The sequence below is a fragment of the Ursus americanus genome, chromosome 35, assembly GCF_024610735.1.
Source record: "Ursus americanus isolate L20-20 chromosome 35, mUrsAme1.1.p, whole genome shotgun sequence".
NCBI lineage: Eukaryota > Metazoa > Chordata > Mammalia > Carnivora > Ursidae > Ursus > Ursus americanus.
In genome coordinates, this window is record NC_142161.1 from 12,595,696 (window position 1) to 12,623,212 (window position 27,517).

Genomic DNA, 27,517 nt, shown 5'->3' on the forward strand with positions numbered 1-27,517 from the left:
AATTCCCTTCCCTGTCCCCAAACTCATTTCCATCCCTTGTGTGCTGACAGGCTGCACCGACATCATAATTGCAAGAAAGTTCCCTTTATCACATTCTATTTGGTGTAATTCTATAGAAGGACAAAGATTTATCTCCAAGATGAATAGCAATAAATGAAACCGCATTAATAAATAGACTGAAACAAAATGAAGGATAAATGGGCTGGTAACATTGAGCAAAATGTGTTTTCATTGGAGCACTCAGGTGGATTCTATCCACCCCTCAGATCTTTCCAGAGAAAAAAGAAATTTGCCTTCAGTTTGGCTTGCTGCTTCCAGGGTACAGGGCTCGTTCAATTTAATGTTTATTAGTGATACACAGAGCAGACATTGTCATATCAAGTCAATACATTTGCGTGTGATTTAAGAAAACTGGCTTGGAACTCATATATTGATTGCAGGCAATCCATCTAATAACTATCTATATTGTTTTTCCGTGTCTGCTAATTCACCCTTAGTCTAATGTGTTTTACCAATTCTGCTTAAAGAGTCTTAGAAGATCTTACAAAACAGCTATGTGATTTTGACTGAAAAAATGGTTGCAAGATTCAGTGTCTGAAAAAGCTGTTGGGGAGGGTAGAGGGACTTTCCACTGAAATATCAGATTGCAGTAAATCTTCCTCATTTAGGCAATTTTTATTGGAGTAATTCTGACAGTTGTCATCCTTGAATTGCTTTGAGCATATGGCATATTTCAAAGAGCAGATTGTGAATCATAAAAAATAAAATTAATAACTAACCACAGAATCAGCAACAGTATAATGACAAGAAGCAACTACCCTCTAGCTTTTAAAAATTTCTTAGAGAATAAGAAGTACATTCAAGGTCAAATAAAAGTTGTCTTCTTTCTTCCTCATTTTTTATCATTTTAAGTTACCTTTCCTAAAATGTTATTTTAGCTTTTACCTTCTCTATAGAGAGATCTTTATTTATACTTTTCAAGGGTCTGGTTGACTTTTAATTAGTGTCCCCTGAGAATCGTCTTGGTTAAGAGAAGCTATAAGCTCCCCAGGGAGTCAGCAAATGGTGATATTTTATTCCCTAAAGAATTCTGTCCAACATTAATCGAGTTCGTTGACTCTTAGCTATTTCCTGTATGGATAGCTGTCCACATGAACAACAAAACTACCCAGTATATCTTCTGGCATAACATGCCTGGAGTAACAGTCTTCACCTAATGTAAACAAAGCTAGGTGATTTCACATTTCATGTCAGGAGCAAGAATTATGTATGAAAAATGCCCATTAATCTTTATTAATTTATTGATACAAAAATATTAGTTTCATTCCTAATAAGCATTAAAAATTGAATCCAACAGGAGAAAATAATACAAAAGTTAACTAACCATAAGCCATTATCTCAGATTTTATTGCATTCATGATGCCAAATAACATTTCTTTTCTTCTTGATGCATTTTGCATTTTGCACATAAACCACTACTTTTTTTTTCCAGTAACAGTGCTATTCTTTGTCAAAAATCACATCCATATAATTTACATCACAATTAATAGGAAATCAGTCTTCTTTTTCGTGTGGTTTCCTTATAAATGCTCTGCCCGAGAATTCCCGTCTTGGCATCTTGAAAGCTGTTATTCCACCCACTCAGAACTCCTGGATTATATAGTATTTTCCCAAACATCTTCCATACTGGGGTTCTTCATTTGTGACTCATATCCTGTCATCATCTTCCTGCTCTGAGGCGCTCAACGCAGCTAAGTTCATGAGACTGGTCCTAACTTTGCACTCGGTTTATAAGCAAAATGAAAGATTGAGCTACACGCCAAGGGCAACTGCTACAGGTCTGTAGAGTCTTTCTTCACACAAGCCCCCACATAATTCCAGAGGTTTAGAAACCTCCAAAGCAATCCTGAGGATATTGACTACGGAGTCATTTAGAACTTGGGGTGGCTCCCGAATTAGAAAAATTGATGGAGGAGGATTAATTTCAGGTCTTTGTCTAGAATCCTCAGGGATTCTCAGGTAGGTCAACATTTTCCATGTCCCATTCCTCTGTTCTAATGTGCCTTTTTAGGAATCAACTGAACTGATGACCTGGGGGAGGGGAGTTTGGCGCCTATTGATCACAGAGACCCCTGAGTAATAGCGCTTCTCATTTGGTCCCCAGGCCTTCCTTGGCTTTCAATACCATTTGAGACTTTAATCTTTAAATTTATTGTCCTTGAAAGATACCAGTGCTCTATCAGCATTTTTCGTCAAGGGCACCACTGACATTTGGGACAAAACCATTTTTTTTGTCAGTGGGACTCCCGCTTCCCCTGTGGGGCCTGCACTACTCACATTTCCTGGTCATCGAGACCATTCAGCAGGATGCCCAACACATTTCATGGCATTCCCAGTCCAGCTCAACCTATGTACATCATCTTCCTTTCTTAAAATGCTTCTATCACAGTAAGAAAAATGCCTTCCTCTTGGATTTTATATGTTGTTAAGCAAAACATCTTACATAGCTGATACTGAATTAGCAGTCGTTGAGTTCAAAAATTAAGGATGAGCACTCACTTTGGCAACACGTATACTAAAAAATTAAGGGTGAGAATGAAGTTTGTGATCACTGGTATTATCATAAAGAATGAAGGTGAAACCTTTCAGAGAGACCTTCAGCTGAGTGATGGTGAAATCCCAGGGGCTGTAGACCAGGACAGAAGCATGATTCCTGTTACCATAGAATTCAAAACCTTTTCTCTCCTCTCCTTGGGGGACTCTCTATATTTTATTGCTCGGCTCCTTTCCTGGAGTAGATAGTCATGCCCAGATCCTGACTCATGACATGCATTACACAGGCTAAGGTTGATCCCCAAAGTTCACATTTGGAAATGTTGGTTTAGAGAAAGTGTAATAAGATGGTAGTCAACGAGAGTGAAGATTTTTTTTAGCCTTTTCAACATCAGGCACTACTATGCCTGACTTTCCCTATTTATTTTATATTCTAGTCTCTGCTAGAAAATCTTCTGGCCTTAACTCCTAGATACGCAAATACAGATAAATACCTTAGACTCTTCATTCAGCAGACCTCCCGAATTGGGCACCTATTGTGGTATGTTGGTTACCCCAAACCAGCAAAATACCACAGGGACTTCTTAAAGGAAAAGAATTAGATTTAACAGGCAAAGAATGCATTGACACAACCTGACATAATTTAGAACCTTAACATTATGATGGGCTACAAAGTAGATTTTCTGTTTAAACCATTTCTTGGTATTTTCAGATCGTTAGGAATTTAAGACCATTTTCCTTCTAATTAATTTTCAACAGCAGGGTCTTAAGAGCAACCCGATTCTTATTTAAAAACGACCACTTTCTTAAGAATATTTTCTTCCTTGTTTTGACACAATGAGCCATCCTGCCAGTGTCTTTCCTTCTCCTGTCTTTGTCTGGCCCACTTGCCCAACCTCTGAGCTGGAACCTTCTATAGCTCTTTTCTAATAAACACTGGCAGTATTGTCAGCCTAGAAAACACAGATGTAGTTCTTTCTTGTTTTTTCTTCCTCAATCTGAGAATCACCTCCAAGGAGAATTTGCTCCCACTCTTTCACTTTCTTTTTCTTCATTCCTCCTACCTTCCTAAGTAGGACAATTTAATTTGTCAAAAGTAACCACCGTGATTTTGAAAGTTCAGCTCCTATTTGGACTGGAGTTACGAAGCCAGAATTCATAATCACAGGGAGCTGTCACTCTGCTGGTCTGCATGTGCATTAACTATTAATGGAGAAATATTTAAAACCCACTTGCAAAGGAAAAGCTCCATTTTTTTTTCATTTCTACAGATCAAAGGTGGCATTATTCTTGGGCTCAGGGAAGCTCAAGACACCTCCTCCCCCATCCTATGAATTTTATAGCCTGAGTGACCTGGAAGCATCACCAAGATTGGAGAGGCTGGAGCTCAGGCTGCTGCTGTTGCTGTCCTGGCCTCAGAGGCAGACACAGCTGACTCTGGAGTGCTGTGAGGCTGTGCCCTGTCAGAGGCTCCTTGCCTTGCCACAGAGCACCGCGCATTCTCTGCCACCTACAAAGCGCAGATGACAGAGCCCTTAGTGATCCTGGATTGGTGTGGGGTTCCAGAGTCCAAGGGTTAATTTCAAGGGCCAGATTCAGAAGTTGCAGTCTGGTGATTATTGTTATGCTTGAATAAGAGCTGTTTTTCAGAGAGTATGGTGCTCACTAGAACACTGCATTTATAGATTTGTTCCTTGAGAGGATGGCTTAGTTGCTCTTTATCAATAAAATATTAGCTTATATGATTTCTGAGGGGTTAAAATAATGCTTCCAGCTGAAAAATTATATAACATTAGTACCCATTTTAACTAAGACCTTTATACTTTCAAGGAATTTACACAGAACATTTTATATTTCATTTTGAGGGTTAGTTACTCTCATATTGTTCTGGTTTTATGGAAAAATGCAAGTGTCCTCTATCTTTCTCTGTTGGTATAAGTATTAAACAGATATGTCCGGTGTGCAAATGGAAAAGGGCTGTTCATTTTGCATAATACAACATTCAGTAAACAGACTGATTTGATTTTTTACTCTGCTGTGGATTTGAGGTTGCTCGTAAGAATTCACAGGAAAAATTTTAAAATATTTTTAACATATAAATACAAATCAGAACTGGGGAAAATATACATAGACTAGTCTCTTTCAGTGAGAAGAGTTAATATGTAGACATATAGACTGTATGGTCCTATGCACTTACTAAAGATCCTAAATTTCACATTGGGTTTCCTGGTAGTAAAAGCAAAGAGGGAAATGTGCTCAATTGCAAAATTTACATTTTCCATGAGAAAAAATTTACACTTCCTTTGAAGAAATTAAGTTTATTTTGATACTTAGATATGAAACTTTGTTAGGATTTTTAAATATATATAAGGGATTAGAATGGCATGGGAGAGAAATGTCTAACCACAGTATTTCTTACAAGTAAGTTTCTAAACATAATACTTTTAGCAAGTGAGTTATTTTTCTCTAACTCTGTTGCCAGGTAATGTTTATAGACTTTGAGCACAGCTGTCACCCAGAGGTAGTTCCTTTCAAGGATCATTTGGCCAGGTGGGATTAATAAGAGAAGACATCAGTATTATATATTTGAAAGAAGAGGATATTAGGAAAGTGACGGAGAAATGTAAGCCTTGAAGAGAAAGAAAAACAGTTGAAATAGTTAATATACAACTAACCAAACAAAAATGGGTAATTTAAAACAATTAAAAACAAAAAGGGTAAATTAAAATCATGGGTGGATGAACAAATAGATAAGAAAATGCTCAAAAACAAATACGAACAAAAAGAGAACTAAACACTGAAAGAAGAATTGTTTTAGGAAAAAAAACATAAGAGAAAGGGATACATTTTAAAGGAGAAAATGTCACTTTTAGAGAATTTGGATGTGTCTTAAAAGATAAGCATTGTGACTTTTTAAAAGAAACATGTATGGAATAGGATTAGAAATGCTGGGAAATAAGAAACACAGTGTAAAAGAAGAAAAATGGGGCATAGTTGACTTGTTATTTTATAACTATTGATGCCAAAATGATGTTGTAATACCCATGAGCCGATCACAGAAAACAGATTAATCCGGCTACCCCTATATTTTATACATTCACAAATTTCAACCCTCTCTAATAGTCCTTCTTCGTTTTTTTCTGGACCAGATTGATCCAAATAATTTCAGATGTGGCCTGATACCTTTATGACTGAACTTAAGCTCCTAAAAATGTAATACTAGGCTGGTTCATAGTCCAGGTTGTAGTAGCTGGGCTTAAAATAGAAGAAAATCCATTACCTTTAAAAAAAAAATTACATATTGGTGTACAGAATAGAAGTATGTGTCAAAAAATTAAATTCTGGGGGCGCCCGGGTAGTTCAGTCGGTTAAGCATCTGACTCTTGATTTCGGCTCAGGCCATGATCTCAGGGTCCTGGGATCAAGCCCTGTGTCTGGCTTCACGTTCAGTGGAGAGTCTGCTTGGGGATTTCTCTCCCTCTCTCTTTCTGCCCCTCCGCCCACTCATGTTCTTCTCTCTGTCGCTCTTTCTCTCTTAAGTAAATAAATCTTTTTAAAGAATTAAATTCTGTTAATTAGGCCTTAGGTTGGAATTTCAGTACCAAAATGAGGCAAATTACTAGTTATTGAAGCAGTCAAGGTAAAAATGTACCAGATATATCAGGCATAAGAACCTAATGATAATTTTTTACCTCTTTCTCAGTAGATTAATTGTAGAGCTTAATTGTATGTTAGATTAAAACTCCATTAAGATAAGAAGAATATGCTTAAAATCATTATAATATTTCAAATAACATTATCTAGTCATTTTAAAAGTGATCAGAATAGGAAAATCTAGGCTGCCTCCACTGCTATGTAGAAATGAATATGTTGTTCCATTTTTATTAAAGCTACAAAGTCCTAGATTAACTGTCATATTAATGCAAGCTTTGATGAATCAGTGTTTGCTATGAAGACAACTATATATATTTTTCTTTTCTTTCTTGAGAGAGGACCAGACTCACCCTGAGCATGTTTCGAAGGAAAAGTAGATGACGATGTGGTTTCTGAACAATATAGGAAACGCCGTTTTTGCTGGGGCTTATAATTCCTATTTGAGTCACTTTTTTGAGACGGGAGGAAAACAAAGGAAGGATGTTAAGAGAATAGTATGCCAAGAAATAGTTGGCTCTGTGTGCAGAGGGGCAAGGAAGGGAAGGCCCGCCAGCAGTTTTTGTCTCTGGTGGTGAGCTACTGTCCGGAAGGTGCGTTGGCTCTCTGGGCTGCCTCTGCTGTATTGTGCGGCTCCCTCTCTCCCTGGCCGGGCCTGCTCTGGCCTAGAGTGGATCAAACAAGCCGTGGGGAAAGTTCCCCTCATTTGCATCACTTCTAGACAGCCCTGTCGTACTCTTTGCTGACAGGAAATCACTGTCTTTGTCACCTTTTCTCAGGGCCCTCCTTTTGGCAGAGATGGGCCATGTGACCACGCTTAATCACAACAACAGGGCTGGCTCGGGACTCAATGACATGTTTTCCTCAGCACTTCAATAAATGGGGTAGAGGAGTCAGGAGGAAATGACTACATTAATTTTAAAGTGAAAAGATAATTAACACTTGAAGGACTAATGCTACAACCTATGGAATTATTATTCAAATTGAAGTTAATTTATCAAAAACTCGTGAAAACTATCTCCCCTAATGCAACTGTTTAAAAAAATAAACCTTGAATAGTAAGAGTTGGGCGTGTTGGAGGGAGAGTGGGAAGAAGGCGGGGAGAGAGAGGCTTTGGATGGAGAGGGAGAGAGAGAAAAGGGGGGAGAGAAAGAGGGAAATCATAGCAGGCATAAGCCGTGTTTGAAAAAGCAACTTAAATGGGCTAAAACTTCAACATTTGGGACCGAAGGCTGGAGCACGTAAAACGCTTACTTAGATGATATGAATAGGACACTGGCAAACAAAAGCAGCAGTGTGCTCCTAGAAAACTGTGCTTAAAGGAGTTTCCTTGGCAACAGAAATGCAGTTCCAAAAGTAGACAGAACTTTCCTCAGAAAACATACTATTAATAACAACCTTCCGGAACAACTTGGAACAATTTGACGACTTGGCAATAATAATGCCAAGTGTTCTGCAAATTAATCTAACACATAACAGTTATGTTTCCCTTGCCCGTAATCCTGCTGGACCCCACCAAGAACTCCTTGCTTTTCGGTGGCACAAATGTGAAAAATATTTCTAAATGTTGTCATGGAAAAAGAAAACCCAAAGAAATGCCAGTGGCCAGCAGTGGCCAGTGATTGTGTTCAGCCTTTTGGAACCCGCAAGAGAATTTAATGAGATGAGTTTATTCCAATGAAAGCCACTGCGTTTAGTATCTCGTCCCAACAAAGATGCTTCCGTGAACAAAACTTGTTCAAGGGTTAACAGCCGGAGAGTTGCTGTGATGGGAAGCACATCTTGAGGCCACTGGTTATGTAAATGTAACACTTCACTAAATACGTGCTGGGTGTTATTTTTAAAAGCATCATCATTTCTTGTCAGCCCAGAGAATAAACTAATCTTGGATCTACTTGGCCAACGGGAATCATTTGAATTCTCCTGAAGGCAATACGTTTGCCGGCCAAGAAAGGTATAGCGTTCCCCTCCTCTGACCTTTCTTAAATCCTTGGATCTAAAGGTTAAAAGTAATCAATATCTCATTGCGCGGCTTGGTTTCAGGGTAATAAGTAATAACCATCATGTTAAAATCCAGATGATTACAGATAGCACTTAAATGAGTCGACCTGTTTGGGAGCTTTTATTAATTGCAATCAGGATAATCATTAGAGTTTGCTAATAAAATTTTGGATTAAATTGCAAAAATTTCAGCCTTTAACTTTTGAAAAACGACTTTTACTTAATTAGATGTGAATGTACAGTGTTCCCTACCGTGTTAAACTGAGAGATTTGGCTTTAAGTCCACATATTTGGAGATTTCTTTCTGGTTTTTGTAAAATAAATTAGAAGAACACTGAAACTACTTACAAGAAAGCGTGTTTGTTAGATTCACTGCCACCTTTGGCTCCAGAACTGCTCGCTACTGTGTTATGTTTCAGGTCAGTGAGTCCATGGAAATGTCCCTCACCTACATTTTAGCATTGCCTATTTTTAAATTACTTATCTTTTAGTGGTTATATTCATATTTGGGCTGATCTACTTTGTAGCTAGAAAAAAAACAGGATGTGTGATTGCACTTTACATGGTATGAGCTAGGAGTTCTTTATTTTGTTGGGGAAAAAAGGACAACCAAGGTTTAAAGAGGAAAACCAAGTATTATCATTGACAAAAGGGTCTTGATATAGAAAGGATAAATGTTAGGTTTAATGTTTCATGTAATTACATCAGGAAGGCACTGGTTGTCATAACTATAACTGCCTGTATTGGGAAGGTATTGGTTATCATAACTATATCATAACTACAACAGTAAATCACATAACTCGCAACATAAATTATATCATAACATAACCAAGTGTGGAAGATATGCTCTTGAATCCAAATATTTTGTCCTTATGATTATTCTAGTTTTTACAATTTATTAGGATTTCATGCATGTATTCCTAAAACAGGAAGGTGAGGCTAAAAGAGTACCTAGATAATATTTTGTTTGTTTAAAAAAAAAAGTCCTGTGCTCTTTTCAGCAGCACGTGTACTAAAATTGAAATGATAGATTAGCATGGCCCCTGTGCAAGGATGACACACAAATTCGTGACATGTTCCATATTTTAAAAAAAGAAAGAAAGAAGAATATAGAAGTTCTGGTACCTGTTCAGAATAGTCTGGAAAACCCTGGGTGAGAAAAGCTCAACCATAGTACTTTCACAGATAAACCCATTAACCTCCTTTTTTTCTTGTCCTTATCTCACTACCATGTCTAACTTTAGAAGGAGGTAGATTTGTGATTTTCCAAGGGACATCATTTTTGAAGTATTAGGAATTCCCCAACCCAACTATTTCCATTACTAACTGTCCATACTGCTTTAAATCCCATCCTTAAGATTCATTTCTTTGAGGTAAAAAAGAACGCACTCTACTGGATACAGATATTCTCAGGAGGTAAGAGAATAGTACGGAATTAAATGCCAATTTTAATATTTCATTTAAATGGATGGAAGGGCACTAGGAAGGGAAGATGGAATCGGTAGAAAGAAGAAATCTAGAAAAGGGACCAAGGACAGATGTTATTTATCTCACCATTTGATAAAAAGGGAAGACTCTGTGTGTGTGTGTGTGTGTGTGTGTGTGTGTGTGTGTGTGTGTGTGTGTGTGTTGAGATAGGAGTAGGATGCAGGGAGAAAAAAACTGAATTGGTCCGATCTTACTATTTGACTGTGTTAGTGCCTTATACACATGAGCTTATTTAATGCTCTCCCAATGATCCCGGATTATTTTCCGCATTTCATGAATATGAGCTTGTGAAACACTGGAAGCTTAAGTGACTAGCCTAAAAGAACCAGTTTCTTAGGTTAGGCTAGGGTTTGCAGAGATTCCAAACAACCCCCAAATCTCAAAGGTTTAAAGTTATGAAGACTTATTTCTCACAGAAACTACATATCCATCACAGGTTGGCTATGGGCTCTGCTTGGCATTCTTCTTACTCCAGGACGCAGACTAATGAACCAGCCACCTTCTTAAATATTCCCTCAAGGTGGAAAGGGAAAAGAGTTCTGGAGGGTCTCCCTCCTGACATTAAACCTTCTACCTGGAAGGGAAACACGTTACTTCCTCTCAAAATCATTGACCAGAACTAACCACATGGCCCCACCCAACTCCAAAGAGGGTGAGGAAATGAATCCCTACTATATGCTTGAAAGGCAGAAAGCTAGAAATAGTTGTTGAGCTGTATCAGTAGCTACCGTAAGAAATAAGTAAATAAGTCAAAGTTTGAACCCAATCTGGTTGGCTTTAATGCCCACAATCTTTCACATGCTACTTGCCTGCTCACTGTTGCTCTGTATCTTCTTCTCTACAATAGGCAACATTCTTGCAAGTGCATTTTCCTCCCTCTGCATGAGCTTCTTGTGCCAGAAAGAAAGACGTTCCTAATTATTAAATGCAACATCAGCAGAGAAAACATGATGGACTTGGGTTTGCTCTTTAGCCAGTCATCAGGCTGTTCTGTGAAAACCCTCACACTTTCTTAAGTACCTCGGCACCCTACGAGACTGTTGCCATGTGGAGCCTCACAGGAACTTCCTATATTTTTTTCAGATTCGGGAAAGCTAAGGCTGAAAATATTTATGTTTTGGTGGGGGAGATGCACTAAAGGCAGCATTGCCCAAAGAAGATTCAACCTCATGGATCCTGTTATTGCCAAGGGGAGTTACTGAAGAAGGGTCCCCATGGAGAGATACTCTAGAGGAATATCATTTGCAGAAAAGCCATTTTCCAGTCCTGTCAAGGAGGCAATTTCAGTTCTCAGAAACTAGGGCATTCCCAAGCATATTTTTAATAATGTTGGCATTTGCGAAGCTCATACATTCTTAAACCAGGCACTTCTGCGACACTCTGTACCTAATGAGGCACACTGGGGTAAGCTAAGAGGGAAGCAGTGGTCTTCCTGCTGAACCTTCGTTCATTTACATAAGACACAAAACATAAACACACACACACACACACACACACACGTGCACGCACACACACATATACATATACATACCCTCATACGCATTTTCTTTTACTGAAGCCAGGAAAGAGTCAAGCAGGCTAATGCTTCTGGAATTGATTCTCATTGTTCTTCTAAACTTGTTTAGACCACAGAGCCTTTCTCCAGAAGGACATCTATACACCCCTGTAACTCCTCTGAACTTACTATTTCAGCCACTTTCCTAAGTAATTGATTCTATATGCTCATTGACATTGGCTTAAAGAAAATTTGTGATTCGTTGTATTTCCCTTGTCGTCTCATTTTATCCACTGAAAACTAGGAAGTTTGTGGAAGGGGTACATGCACACAAATGGTTATGCTCACACATTTGTGTGTGTTGACACACATATATATACGTATACAAAGTATTAACTCATTTAGTTAAAAAAACCTTTCATAAGGATTGAATTTGGATGAAACCAGATTCCTTGGACCAAAAATGCTGGTAATCCCAAGACATTTAAATCATACATATGTAAGTGACTAAGCAAACTTCCTTCATATATGCCAAGTTTCAGCTTGGAGCTCATTTCTGTGTTATAAGTCTTGGCATATTTAATTTTGCTACCTTCATTATAATAGTTTCACCCTGTCAGTATTCACAGGTGCCTCCCTAAGAGAGCCCTCCTTGAGAATAATTTAGCCATGAGTACTTTGTTATAATTAAATGCATACTTTTTAATAGTTATGATAGATTTGAATGTTGTGGACCAAATGTGAGAATGAATGATTATAATTTTTGTTAAACTCCACACTCCAGGAGGGCAAGCTTCATGTCTGTGTTGTGTTTTGCCATGTCTCCACTGCCTAGTGCTGTGCCTGGCACATAATAGAAACCCAATAAATATATATTGAGAAACACTTTTCAAATATGTTTATTTAATAAGCTATTAATTAAATTCTACTGATCATAACTATGCTATCAATTCATTACTTTTGCAAGAAAACAACCCTATTTTCATGCTGTGGTCATTCAGTCTGAGACTTCATGGCCTCCTCTTATACCGTATATAGAAACAAAACCAAAAATCTCTCTCCTTTAAAAACTGAAGTGTGTGAAGTGCAGTTCTTAATACTCGGGGTACTCAGATTGGGCCAGGTTGGTATCAGGGAGAAAGAGAGGGAAAGAAAGAGGGAAGGAGGAGGGGAAGGATCATGTTGCCCATGTCTGAGTCAAACGGTACAAAAATGTACAACTAATCCCCCTAATTCTGTGACTAGTGTGCAACCTCTCAAACTGTACTATTTGTTGATGCATTCTTGATTATGTAGACAGTATAATTACTTATACATATAAGTAATACCATGTACCATGCAAATGTAAAACCTAAAAACAGAACAATAGATGCAGGTGAACGTGAACAGTCATCAGACATGGTAGGAATATCGTCACATTTTTTCCCTTGTACCATAGTTAATGGGAGAGTTTATTGACGTCTTTGTTGTAGAAAATTAGGTTTGACTTCAGAGGAGTATGTATGTCTAAAAAAGTAGTCATGAGGGAGGTGAGAAAAACAGTAAGAGGTAACCAAGTCCATTGTGATGAGGGTGGATGGATAGAGTGTAAAAGGCTGACTCTTCTTTCCAAAGCTACAGCTAGCTAATTCAGAACATGCAACTTAAAAAGTTAAGGTTGACAGCTGTAAGGTCGGGAGAAATCTAAAATGTAATTTTGAAACTTTCTCCCACTCTTTCATTTCAAAAGAAGTTTCACACTATTCATAGTTTTTAAAAATAATCCTCATATGTGGTCATTTATATTTTTAACTTAGCCATTAATTGTGAGCGTCAGTGATTTTATGCAATTAAGAAAAAGCTAAAAGATGTTGCATTTGAAATTAGAATTCGGTAAAGATTTGTGATGAATTCACCTCTTGCTCCTATTTATGTCCTTGACATCCATTTGGGTTTACTGTCTTCCCATTGAACTTTGTCCTTCCTCCTCAGCTTTCCTCAGCTGGAACATGTTGAGATTTGAAAATATGTGTGAAGAGCGTTCCTCTCTGTGCGATTTTCCTCTCTTCTTCCTCAGTCTCTTCTGCCTGCTGATGCTACATATCCACTCTGTGAATCACTGGAGTTCTAACAAGCCGTGGACAAAAATTCTCATGTTCATTAAAACTTAAGTATAAATGAATCTCTAGCGTTGAGCTAATTGAATTCTTTTTCTGCAACATGGGAATATAGCAAAATAACTCAAAGTTGGCTAGCATTTTATGATCCATGTTTTGATGATAGTTTAAGAGGCTCCGTCCGTCCAAGTTTGGGTTAGAAAAAGAGATGAAGTATGGAAACACTGTCAGAAGCCTTTTCTGTTTACAGAAAGATCCAGGGATACCATGAGTAATGCCAGAAATCTCATGTGACAGCCAGCTCTTGTGAGATTTTTTTGAGCTCACCAAGTTCAGGAAATAGACAGTTCCAGAAAGCTGATTGGAGCACAAAGATTTTTTAAAGAATTAAGTGAAGTGAATAATCGCATTCTCTGTGCATTGTCCACACTGCCACACCGACCTGTGCTCTGTTGGGGGTGTACATCTCCCCGGGGGCAGGTAAGATCGGGCACTCACTCGATAAATACTGATTTAAGTTGCCTGCTTCATGAGTGTTTTCTCCTGAAACTTCCAAAGTGAATCTCTTAGAGGTTTTGTACAGTTATTTATTTCCACGGGAAGTGAGAATTTTACCTGGAGTTTCAGGACTACAAGTGACCTCATAAGGACCTTCATTTCATTTCCTCTCTTTCAGGGATTGTTTTTTATCCATTCCAGATAGGAGAGAATTTGTCCTCCATTAAAGATCTTTCCAGAGGGAATTCCACAGCCTCCCATTAAAATGTTTAACAACTCTCCCTGCCCTGAAAGTCTTCTTATATCTAGTGTAAACCCCTTCTGTTGTTAGGTTTAATTGTCAAATCGGCCGGAATCCATGCTCGGTAATTAAACCTCTTCTTTCTGCTTTCTCTATAGTTACATTTCTCAAGCTTTTGCAGCTTTCTTTTCAAGTTAAAAAATCTTTCAAAAGTCCTTTATATCAGTTTTGTCTATACTCTATCTAACTGAAACCACTTCTATCCTCTTTTGGAGGAGAAAATATGCTAACATTGAGGTAGTGCTGGTAATCCATATATTTGAGGGGTTTTACCAAGCTCCATGGATTTCTCCATCAGGTTTTTCAACTCTCTCTTATTAACAGTTAATAAAATAGTTCATGGATGGTTTGGAAGAGGAATATGGCCTGTCTGAGATGGTATGACTTACAACGTATACCTAAAAAAAAAAAAAGTTTGAAAAGGAAAAGAAAATGATGTAAAATGGGCTAAAAAATCTTCTTCCCGTTTAGGGACAGAGCTGCTGCTTCTCCCAGCGGATGCATAATATATTATTTATGTAAGAGTGAGCATCATGTTTTTGGCTCACATTCCATTTGGAGCATACACAGTATGACAGTTTCCTTGGCTTATTGTTGTATATATGGCTATCTATTTTTAATACATTGCTTTTGTCTTTTTTCATGCTTGCTTACATCTGTTGTTATGAAAACTGACATAAAGTTTTTAAACATAAAAGAAGTGATGGAGAAAGAGATGGTAAGAGACAAACAACATTTCAAGGGAACACAAGATGGAGAAACAGGAGCAAAGTCTCCATGGAGAGAACCAAAAGCAGTCTCTGCAGGGTAAATGGGAGGGAGGATCAGAACAGATTTCTGTAGTCACAGAGGAAAAATGGTCACGAGGCTACATAAAGCATTTCTATATTAGAAAGAGCGTAGTACATTTTTTACCAAATTGTTTAAACTGTTTAAGCTGCAGTTTTCAAACCTGTGAAATGGGGATAACACCCACTTTGAAAGGTTGTCAGAATCCCATGAGTAACGTATGTAAGTGGTTCAGCCTTGTGCTTGGTAAATAGCACCATACATAATACAGAATCAGGGGTTAACGAACTGTAGACTGAAGGTCAAATCCAGCCCATGGCCTGTTTTTTGTGTTTTTTTTTTTAAATAAAGTTTTATTGGAACATAGCCAGGCACATTCATTTATGTATTGTTTGTGGCGGTTTTTACACTTCAGTAACAGAATTGAGCAGTTTCAACAGTGACCATATGGCCCGCATGCCTAAACTATGGGGCTCTTTGCAGAAAAAGTTCACCAGTCCCTTGTATAAATAACCTTTATGGCAAATCTTCAGTGATGTGCATTATTCTACAGACTTGAATGATTTTCCAGTTCAATTTTCTGTCTGTTGTATCCCACTAATACCTGTTGAGCATCATTCTTTTGCCCAAGGTTCAAGTTTTCCTCTTGTAACAACCCAAAGTCTACCAGTTTTCCTTGCTCTTCAATGTAGTGTTAAATGGTTAATTGGTTCATTTCACCACCAGGTGGCCTCCTATACTCTGTCGTGCTTGTGGGACCCAAAGGAAAGCAGAAAATGGATCTAATGCACTTCTTTCAACTTTCATTGTGATTCTTATTAGCACTTCTCCGGGTGGCTCTGCTGCTCTGAAATCACTCTCTATTTTATATATGGTCCTGAAACATAAATTCACACTGAACTTTTTAGAAAATGAATTCTAAGAGTTAGAAACAGTTAAAACAGTAAAAACAAAATAAAAATATTTAAATGCACACTCACACCTACATGAAAGTGATTTTTTTAAAAAGAAGTTTGGCTGTCACGTAAGAAGTTTACCATGACTCAGTATTATTCTCAGCTGTGTCCTAGCAGGATTAACTAATCTTGAAGCTTCCACAGGAAAAACAAAGGCCGATGCCCCTCAGATCTCCGTGTGTTAATTTCTCTTGAAGAGCATAGGTGGACTTCTGATCTGTACCCCAGTTTCTTTGTTTTTTATTCTCTAGATTCTCTTTTTAAATTTTCATTTATCTTATTTTTGAGCTTTGCTAAAGACCAGTGCCACGCAAGGAAGATTAGAAAGCTGTGTGATAAAGTGCTGGAGAAGGAGGCTGGATTCTCCTTGGGCAATGACTCTTACCTCTCAGATTTCATTTTCTTCATCTATAAAGCCAGGGGGGTGGACTGGGTGGCTTAAAGGTCCATTCCAACCTCAATATTCTCTCACTGGTGAGAAATCAAAGATTATCCCAATTAGTAATTGATTTGGCTAAGAACAATCTGGCAAAACCCAGAATTTTAGGAACTCAATTTCAAAGGCTATGCAAACAAACTCATGGGTAAATAAAAATTTTTTGGCAAACTACCATAAAAAGCGTATAGTTTCTAAATGCCACATTATTTTTAGTTCATTTCAGGTGGTAGTCGTAAATGCGTGTTTTATGAGTCTTCTTAGAACCTTTCCTTCACATTTTACTTTTATTCAGTAGTAGATAACTATTCAGTTGGATTCTGAATAGTGTCTTGCTGAATCTGTCATGGAAGTTTAGCTTTCTCTTTGACGTCTTATTTTCTACACATTTTAGTTTTCCTACCTTTTTCTTTGGGCAGAATGATCAAATCTGCCTCAAATTTCTTTGCAGCATAGAACAGATATATTCACTTATATTTCCATTGAAAGAGGGTCATTTTATATGATACAAACAACCTGTTCTTACCTTCTGCTTGAGTTGCGATATGCACATCACTGGTTTGTATTTGAATTGTCACATTGGATGTCATGGCAAATACTGCTAAAGGCATTTAGCTGTCTATGAGGAAAGGACCAGAATTGTCCCTAGGGCATTTTGGTAAAGAACAGGCTTACGTTTGAATCAGAGTTACCCTGGGAGACCTAGTGACAGGCGATCTCTCTAATTCCAAATTCCCTACTGGGCCTACTTCTCTGGAGAGCTATCTGGTTAAAGGCAGATTCATACTTGCTTGGGGAAAAATTGATTACAAGTTTTTTCCCACTCTGCAAACTGCACTAATTAGTATAAAGCTCAACTAATAATTTATGAAATTTGCATTGCTTTCTGTTTGCCTAAGCACAAACATTTCCTACCACATATATTTTAAAATGTATGTTCGTATGTCTCATGTTCATGTCTAATACATATTAGGAATTAATGGTCTAATAATTTCACCTTTACTTTAAAAGTCAGGAAAAGTAGGAAATTATGCTCTCTGGTGTTAGCAACTGTAAAGACGAGGCGATAAGCATCTGTTAGAGATTACTATATGCTCTGAAAAACAAAATTAAGGGAAGATTATCCTTTTCCTTCAGGATTTTATAACCTGTTTGGAAAAGCAAAACCAAAAACCATGAAAGAATAGCAAAGAGAGCAAATATGTGTGGTACCAAAAAAAAAAGAGTGCTGGTCTTCTTAGAATGTCTTCATAAGAAGTGATATTTGAACTGGACCTCGCTGCATAGAATTTAAAGAAGTGGAATGGAGATATGGAGATAGGTACATTGCAGAAGAATACAACATGGGGGTGAGGGGGGAGTCTTCAGATCTAGGAGTTAGTTTGACACATGACTAGGTCTTTATCCAAATCAGGAAGGTACACTGGGGAAGAGGAGCAAATCAGCAGCACCTCATTATAGCTTTCATCCATGTGTTCAGTGAAAGTCAACAAAAGGCGAGATTGTTTTCCATTGAGTATTGAATCCCAGATTCAATGTTGCATGTAGTGAAGGGAAATTATATACATAAATATACAAACTAATGGCATAAAAGAGATGAGAAAAGTTATGCCAAAGGTCATATTTTCTTAGCAGGCGACATTTGGATCAAGTTTGAACAAACACTTGTATCTAGTGCTTATTATATAACAGGAGTTGTTCTAGGATCTTTGCATATATTAGCGCATTCAATCCTCACAGCAGCCTTGTGAAAGAAGTATTAATATTATCCCCAGATGAGCAACTAAGGCACAGGGAGGGGCACAGCTAGTAAGCAATGCAAGCAAAGTTTAAAAATAGGCACTCTGATTCCAGGCATATATTTTATCTTCGTTTATTTATTTACTTTTTACCAAACTCCTTGAACTCATTGATTCACAAATTAATATGCTTGGCATGGGTCCTTTTCTGTCACCCTGAATATAGAACCTAGTGATCAAATGGTTGTGTGTATGTAGGTTTTGAGAAGTAGTATTACTAGGTAATACCAGCATGTTCCCTCCTCCCTTCATTAAGGGGAGAGAAAAATAGTAACACTTTGTTGATTTATTTTCTAAAAGATGAAGACTATATATACATAGTTAATATATATATTAGTGTAAGTATGTATATATAATATGTATTATTTGTAAATATTGTTTATTGTTTACCTTTTCAAAGACCCCACTCCAGTGTGACCTATTTTATTCTCTAATGTGGACAGTAGTTACAATACATTATTTCTAAGACAGATTATAAAAAGGAATGGGAAATATGCAGTCTTAACTTGCAAATGGGTAACAGACCACATTATCTTATTACAAGTCATATGTATTAGAATCGAAGGCTTTGTTTCAAAATGGCACGTTTTACACAGAGATCTAAAATTTCACACAAAGAAGATGTGTTGATTTCTTACAACGTCTGTGGTGGGTAAGTAGTGAGGACATCATTGTCCCTGTTTTACAGATGGGATGACCAAGAAAATATGAAATAACTTCCCTCAATAGAGCAAGCCACCAGTAGAGCAAAGGCAGAAGAAATGGCAGTGCCCAGTGAAGGGGCTCCCTGGTGAAATGCTTAGAGAAAATCCTCAAAATCACAAGTTTTGTACCTATTTCTTCTTAAGAAGTTACCCATTGTTATGGTTCTAAGCTGCACTAAATGGCCACATCCTGGTCTTTCTGGCTTTTTTTGTTTCAATCTCCACTTACTGAATTTTTGCAGCCCTTATGTGAATTTTTAAGTCATCAGTATCATATTCTTTCAACCAATTATTTCAGGGGACCCATTCACTGAAAACCTTCTCTCTAGCTGTGATTTCCTTCCTTTTCTCCAACATTCTCTATTTTTATGTAGTTTTTATGATTTATTCTCTGTGGACTATTATTGTTTCCCCTATCTGGTGAAACTTTTGTGATTTCCCCTATTTCCTTATTACTTTCTCTCCATCCGTGTATTTCTTTCATTTTGTTCTCTAAATCTTTACTCCTTCCTCTTTCTTTCTTTTATCACTCTCGCGATTGGACAAACACACACACACATAAACACACACACACACTCAAAAACACACCGTGTTTCTCTTTGATGGAGCTATTCTACTAAACGTCCTTGAATGTTTGTGGCAGACCCCTTACATAGCTGGAAAAATGCTCAAAAGCAGTTATCATAACCAGTGTTTGCTCTCTATAGTCTTAGTTTATGCTAATAAATTTTCACCTGTATGCTAGAGCTTCTTCAAACTGTGAGCCATCATTTTCTGAACAACAGGTATGACTATCAGTGAGAGCCTGTCTGCCCTTTTAGCCTCAACTTAATGCTACTAAAATTTTGGGGAGGTTTGGAGGATGAACTTACACCAAAATGAATCCAGCCATAGAAGCTCCAAGGGTGGGGTTCTCAAGTGTGTTTTGACCACTCCAGAGTCACTTTGAATGACGTTCTTGACCTTATTTATTTACATTATACTGCCAGGGCCTACCAATTTTCTCAGAATTCTGGACTGATAGCTAATGATGCATTTTCTTTTCTTTTCTTTTTTTTTTTAAGATTTATTTATTTATTTGACAGAGAGAGACAGCCAGTGAGAGAGGGAACGCAAGCAGGGGGGTGGGAGAGGAAGAAGCAGGCTCCCAGCAGGGGAGCCTGATTCCAGAACACCTGGATCACGCCCTGAGCCGAAGGCAGACGCTTAAGGACTGAGCCACCCAGGCGCCCCTAATGATGCATTTTCAAGAATAACAGCATGACCTAGCAAACTAAGCTAATATTCCTCCTGAAAATTCTGTTTCTGGGTTTAGCGATATCTTACTGAACTTGGGCAAGTCACTTAGCTTCTGTGTATCAATTTTTAATCTGTAAAACAGAAGTGACGTTACTGACTTTCCCCATGGGCTTGCCATAGGAGAACAAAAAAGAAAACAGTCCATCGAAGTGACAAACTTTTGGATTCTGGAGCGACAGACAGTGCTTAAAGCCTGACATCTCTATCATTTCTTTTCTTAAGATCTCTCTATAGTAAATATGGACATGTACCCCCAAAGAAACAAACAGACAAACAAAAGGCTAGAACAGAAAGGTTTTTAAATCTATAGCAGATTGGTGTAGGAACTGGAAATTGGACCCACCTCTTACATCCTGGTCAAATACTATTGCTATGAGAAAACACTGAATTCCTAAAAGGTATCCTTAAATATTTAAAAGGTTTCTGTCACCTTCCTCTTTTCCTTGATACATTTTATAGAAGCTCTTCTTAGGTTAACCATTCTTGGCCATGGGAAACAATTAATGTTGTTCATAGTTTCTGTCTAAAAATTGAGAGTAAAATTTTTGTATTGGAGGTTCCGATCAAATAGTTTTTCACTGAGCATGAAGTTCAAAGAGAAATGGAGGCAGTCACATGCTAGTCATTTCTGTGTACTCATACTATTCCTGACATATATTCCGAACACTGATATAGGCTCACTTGATCTTTTATTTGGGAGAAATTCAAATGAATAAATATTTTCCAACTTCTACATCTAACCCATAATGCTAAGAGTTAACTGTTGATAAAGGGTGAACAGCACACGATCCCTGACCAGATACACTCCACTGTAGGAACTTATAATCTAATTCTGAAACTACGTTCATCCTTATCTGAAGTGAAGGTACCAGAGTACCGTCTGAAAGTGGCCTAAGGCATCAAATATTTGACAGTTCAGGGATTTGGGCGGTCACCAAGAAAAACTCCATGGCATTTTGGATCTATTAAGATTATAGATGTAGAAAAACCATTTAAAAAGTCAAAAATATACCTCAAAGGAAAAAGTCTTGATGTGAATATATAATGGTAGGATGGCATTTCCATTGTGTTTTGGGAACAGACAACTCTGGAAATGCTTGATTGGCTCTGTCTTACAACCTAAAACATGGTGAGTTCTGGATAATCATGGTGAGTTTCTCAGTGCTGGTGTCCATAGTCCCTGAGGAATGCCCATTTGCTCTAAACTTGAAAAGATACCTTTTGATAATGACATTATGGGAGGTAGTGCTTTCAGCCTTCATTTAGGTCACTGATTCTCATAGATTTCTGAAGTCACCGTGTTCTGCAGCAATATCTTTTTGATAAACTACAATGGCTTCAGTGTTCTACCTCTCATTTTTCTTGCCCTCCTCAAAGAGAAAGCAAGATAGTCTCTTTGAAGAAACATTATCAACAGCATTAACATGAGAAATATATAGTCTCTTCCTTATGAAATTAATTTGGCATTATTTTTGAGGTGCGCAACGTCTTGGCAACTGCTTTGGTTTAAAACTCTGTGATTTGGGAAAAGCACGTTTCAGAATGTTTAATTCAGCGATACAAAAGGCACTAATGAAATATGCATGTATGAATTTTATATCATATTAGTTCCCTCTTTCTTGAAATCTGAATAAAAGCCAAACATCTGGATTACGTTTGAAAAGCCTGAATTTCCAATTTTCAGAGAGATTCAATCTATTTTGACATTGCACACTTAGCCTTAACATTTACAGTGTGCTATTAACATTACTTGCAATTGTAAAAAAAAAAAAAAAAAAAAAAGTCCAGATTTAAACAAACTTGGTGCCTCCTAATGCTAAAAATATATCTATATTTGAAATGGTTGCTGCTGCACAACTGTATACGTCCATGGTTTAGGCTTCATCAGCATTTCTATTATAAATACTTGCATTGAACAAGCCCATAATTCAGCTATAGAGATATGGGGTAAGCTTTGATATATAAACTCTCCTATGGTTGTATATTAAAACAACAAACAGCAATTCATGTATCACTTAGTTTGAAGAAGGATTCACTGATTTAGTGTTTACTGAAGACCTCAAATATTCAGGGTACTCCATGATTGGCCAAAAAGGGAATAGCCCTCATCCTTTGAGAGTTTGTTCTTCAAATATAAGATACATACTAAGATTTCTGTCTTTACAGATATTTGGGCATATTTAATGGCAGCTAGGCTAAAGGCAAGTGTATATTTATGGTCGTAATTTAGGGAAGTAAATATGGATATCAATGCTTTATCTCATTTCATGATCATAGTTCATTTAAGATATAGCTGGTTAAGTTTTAAGGGGTAAGGTAAGAAGTTCTATAGTCTACACAAGAGATCAAGGAAGATAGAAGAATGTGACACTGTTTGAAGTTTGCGTAATGGTAAGCCTTCAGTGGACTTTAATTTACTACACTCAAATTTTTACTGGATCTCTTGTAGCATATAGTAGGTAAATCTCATTCTTCTGTGACATGGTGAACAGCTAACATCAGGAATTTCCCTTTTCTCATCTTATTTTGCTTTATTTAAAAAAATCCATTTGCTATAAAGTAGTACCCAATGAAACAAAAATAGATGTGTTTCAAGGCATTGGTTTAGGTCAGAAGACGGAAAGCAAAAGAAGTAATACTTTTAAATTGGAAACTTTTTTGAAGGAGAAAACTGAGCTTCCATTACATTAATTGCGGCTCCTCGTGTCTTTTTTCCATCCTATACTATGTACCCTAACAGATATTACATAATTGCATAACTATTCTTACTATGTGCTGACATGACATTACGACAGCCCTGATATGGTGCATCATAATGAAACCGTAATTAGAACAGTCATGATGTATTATGGCAATGATCCACATCGTCACTGAAGTGCATTGGAATGCACAGAAAACCCATTGAGATGTGCACATTTTCAACATAATATAGCACAACCATGAAGTTTCATAGCATGGAGGAGAAATTGCCATTATGCCCACACTGCTGGCAGCAAGGGTTATAACACATTTCTTCAATCTGTTACAGAAGAAAGTTCTGTATTGATGGAAGAAAATTTTTGAGAGTGCCATTTGTGAAGTTTATGTCTTTATAACAAATCTACAGGAAAGACCTTGTTGAAATATGTACTTAATTGCATAAATTGTATGGAAGTTTCCCATAAAATATTTACGAGAAAAAAAGGACCCAAAAGGTTTCATTTACTACCTCCAATTCGATGAAATACTTTTTAAAAGTAGAACAGATTGAAGATGATTTGAGGATTTTCATTTAACATTGCCTTTTCTTCTCATTTTCAATGTCCTATCTTGAGCTCTGATTGTATAGGTTACATTTTATGCAGTTGTATCTCTGCTCCCTTGTTGTTCTCCTAGGTTTCTCTACATGAGAATGTTATATGTGAGTCTTGTTCCGGTAAGTGGTGGCTTCTCCTTGACTTGGGGTGTTTTGGTCTTGGCATTCCTCCTATACACAGAATAATATGATCGTTATGGCTGATTTGGTGATGTGAGTCCAAAGAAGCTCAACTTTCTAAAATAGAGAGGAACTTTAGACTTTATTTTCTAGGCCAGTCTTCCTTCAGTGCCTCATTATCTCATAAAATCTCCCAACCAGGTACACTTCTAGCCTCTGCCTGAATACCTGTGATTAAGTGGGAACTCCCTGTCACCTAAGCTTCGCTTCTACTTATTCTTCTACTTATTCTTCTTCTACTTATTCTGATGCCATGCCTGACCACTGAGACCAGATGAAAGAAGTTAGTATTTTCTATTGAAAGCGCTCTAATTTTCCAAGTCTGCTAACATGTCCTTCCCTCTCTTCTCTCATCTTCAACTCTTACTTACCCCTTGGCTGAATATCTTCAGCTCCATCAACAGCTTGCTCCTTGGAGAAGTGTTGAATATTCTGCCTCCCTTGAGTGCTCTTCTTTGGACATTTAGACATTGTCTAAGCCCCGCTTGGAAAATGGAACACAACCAGAACCAGGACTGCAGGTTTGGGCTTAGTAAATGACAATTAAGCTGATCCATTACTTTTCTTATTTATAACCCTATGTTTGTCTCAATCCAGCCCCAGATCATATATCCTTTTTTATATTTACCTTCCACTGTCTGTTGACTCATCGAACCCGAAGACAGTTGAAGCCTACATACTTCTCTTGTTTATGCAGTTTTTGTATTTTTATTTTTTCATTGGTGGGAGATTATTATCTAGGCTTGACATGTATCATATCTGCTACTTAGTTTTAATCTACTATGTTAGTGTGTTGTGTTCCCTTTGGAGCACAGTATCATCATAAATAGACATTGTGAAGCAGTTGCCTTTGAATTCAGATCCAACTCAGAGACATAGTTTGGCCTGTACAGTGTTAAGAAGTTTAAATTCAATGTATAAAAGTTAAGAGATTTCACATAAAAATACAAATTTCTGTCTTCTCTTAAACATATATCCCTGTACATATAGAAGCCATCTTGAAGCCATATTCCAACAGAGGAGCAGTCAGCAGCGCTGAGTGGTAGTTGCCCCTTGTAGCTGGAACTTGGGTTCTCCTACCCTCCACAATCCACACTACTTCTTCCTTTTTCCCCTTCACTGGGACCTAATGTTAGTAATCCTCACATTCTTGCGTTGTTTTTCTTTTAGTAGAGAAAATAGTTCTCTTTCTCCAAGACATTAGCAACAGTTACAGGATGAAAGAAGATGACTTATCTGTGCTCAGCTCGACTTCTTTCCATTAGCTGCCAGGTGGAAGGGTACTGGAGCTGGCTAGTACTGGCTCAGAAGAACTGATTGTTAAATATTCAAGAATTTTGCCAGCAGTAGCAACCTTTGGTAGTTTGGAATCTGCAGTGGTGGGAGTATTTACACCAGGGAAATCAGCAAACACTACGAATCAGGACTTTTTCTCTTTTCTTTTTCCCCCAGAGAGCCAGTTTGCTGGCTCTACCTTGCATACCACTACCTTGTATGTATTTGAATTTCTGATCTCTGAAGTAAAATATTTATTATTCTTTAGTGATCATGGAGATTAGTATAATCTGGCAATCCAGTCAACATACCACATACATATTTTACTTTGATGTATCATTAATAAAAATACTGAATAAGACTAGACCAAAAAAGAGCCCTGTGGTCTAACATCTCCCTGAAGCCGTAATCTTTACAAATGTTGTTCAACAGGTTCTCAGGAAAACTCCTTGTACTTCTGTGCTTCTAAATGATTGCATCCTTCTGCTCACTTTATGCTTATGAAAATCTAATATACCTGATCTAGGAATTCACATCCTTGCTGTAGGGATTTAAGTCATTAGATTTTGGGTGTATGTTCTTAGCAATTTAATTATGTTTAAAATCTGGTTAGTAGTGTAGTAAATAACTGGTATTGCTACAAAATTGCATTGAGAAGGTAATAGGATTGAATTTCTACACAAGTTGACAGTCAATTAAAATTTCCATATATCCAATGAGTTAGCCAGTTCTTGGCCGGGGAGCTAGAACAAATGCCTTCCTCCTAAGCCAATCACTTCAAAACAGGCAAAATTTATAATAAAGTCAAATCAAGACTCAATGCGTCAACTAAAATGTGAGCTTGGCTTATCAAACACAGATCAAAAGCAACAGATCGACTAGAGAGCACCCACGATATTTCTTCCTTAAATTCCTCTATTTTTTATTGTCACTGGAGGAAAAAATAACACATTAAAACCTCCTTACTGAATTACTGTCCTAAACCAATAGATCCATGGGGCTTGTTCAGCTAAAAACCACAACAGACTTTGTAATGCAGTGATGTAATCTTGGCTTTGTGTCATTTATATTCAACCTAAAAAAAAAAAAAAAAAAAAAAAAAACAATTTTCCTGAATAGACAGGCTGACAACAATATTGTTCGGTGTGGGTTTTTATTTGGATTCTTTCCAAATGGTTCACATGCCTTCACAGTAACACATCATGCTTGCTTACGTTTTTTTGCCTGAATTCCAAAGTTTGCCCCGTTTACTAGCTTTCTATTTTTCTTTTAAGGCCTCAGTTATGTTTGTAAAACTAACCAGCTCCACCACAAAATTAGGATGTATCTTGCAGAGTGCATTCATTTTACTTTTTGCATATTTTTCCCGAGGTCATGTCAAGGTTAGTTTGAATTCCATCCTACATTAAGACTTCTTTCACAGCTATTTAGCTCGGCAGCCTACTCCCCGCTGGGGTCTGCCCCTTGGGCACGTCAAAGCTTCAGACCTGACAAATCACACACAGATGAAGCTGTACAGTTTTTTAAACAGTTTCATCAGTAACTTTTTTTTTCTTTTTCACTATCCTCCTTCATATTGAGATTTTTTCTCCCCTCTGAATTACCATTTAAGGAATTTTCAATTCTATTTGAAACAGTTTGTTTTCCATCAGAATTGCAAGCCAGCAATATCATTTATTTTCTAGTAAATCATCCTAATAGCCTCCTAGTCACCAAGACTACGGACCGAAAGACCCGCAGACCGTTCCTGACTAGTATAACTGTAATTCCATTGTTAAAATCTATCTGTAGCAGGAAGCTTAGTGTTAGAAAGGTGGCAACGTCTACCGGAATCAGGGGGAAAAAATGTCAACCATAAAAATGCACCGAGTCTATGACATATTACGGGTTGAGCCTGAAATGGTTCTCAAATGGTTCGTAATATGCTCTTATCAGTATTTTAGCAAATTGTGAAACTAATGGTGCAACTCCATTTCCTGTTTAATTGATGAAGTTAAAATGCTTGGTTGCTAATGAGTGTATTAGCAAACAATGTCCCCTCTACAGGCTTGAGTAGATCAAGATTTTTTTTTTAAAGCAGCTTACAGTCCTTATTTTTATATAACGCAAAAAATTGGCTGCCACAAAATTGCTAGATCAACTGAAGAAATGGTGTAATTATTACTGTATAGTCATTTTGGCAATGTCAAACGGCCAGATTATAGTTTTCTAGTTCTCACACTAGAAAATAGTTATTTTCTTTTACAAACCATAGGCTTTTCATACATTTTCATTCAGGACCAACAATACCTGAAGATCTTAACTGCAGACTAAGCAAAAAACTTAGAAGTGAGAAGAAAAAATAATATTTGAATGGTTCTCCTCTCCTCGGTCATCCTCTTTTACAGTTAGCTCAGCGTAAAAGTACCCAGTGAAGGGGTCCATAAAGGTTGCCTGGTTGAAACTAATTAAAGACAGGTCTAAATAGAAAAAGAAAAGAAAAGGGGATCAAAGGAATTACATTAGGTGTCAGGATGTTGTTTGGGGACATTTTATTTAGGTTTTTGTAATTCTGTTCCAGGAAAAAGCTAAATTCTAAAAATGTCCATTTTTTGCCATAATTCCACATTTGTGTTATTTTTGCAATAAGATATGTGTCAACAGGCAAACATCTTGAAGAAATCATTTCGGCATTGGCGCATTAACACATTATGGTGAAAAG

At 37.4% G+C, this 27,517-nt stretch overlaps 1 protein-coding gene and 1 pseudogene across 3 annotated transcripts in view; both read left to right on the forward strand.

Annotated features, from left to right (window-relative positions):
• The window catches only part of AKAP6 (A-kinase anchoring protein 6), a 464,155-nt gene that overhangs the window by 353,186 nt on the left and 83,452 nt on the right, over positions 1-27,517 (forward strand). The gene's annotated exons all lie outside the window — the stretch shown is intronic.
• LOC123795815 (U6 spliceosomal RNA) lies at positions 9,194-9,293 on the forward strand (annotated as a pseudogene).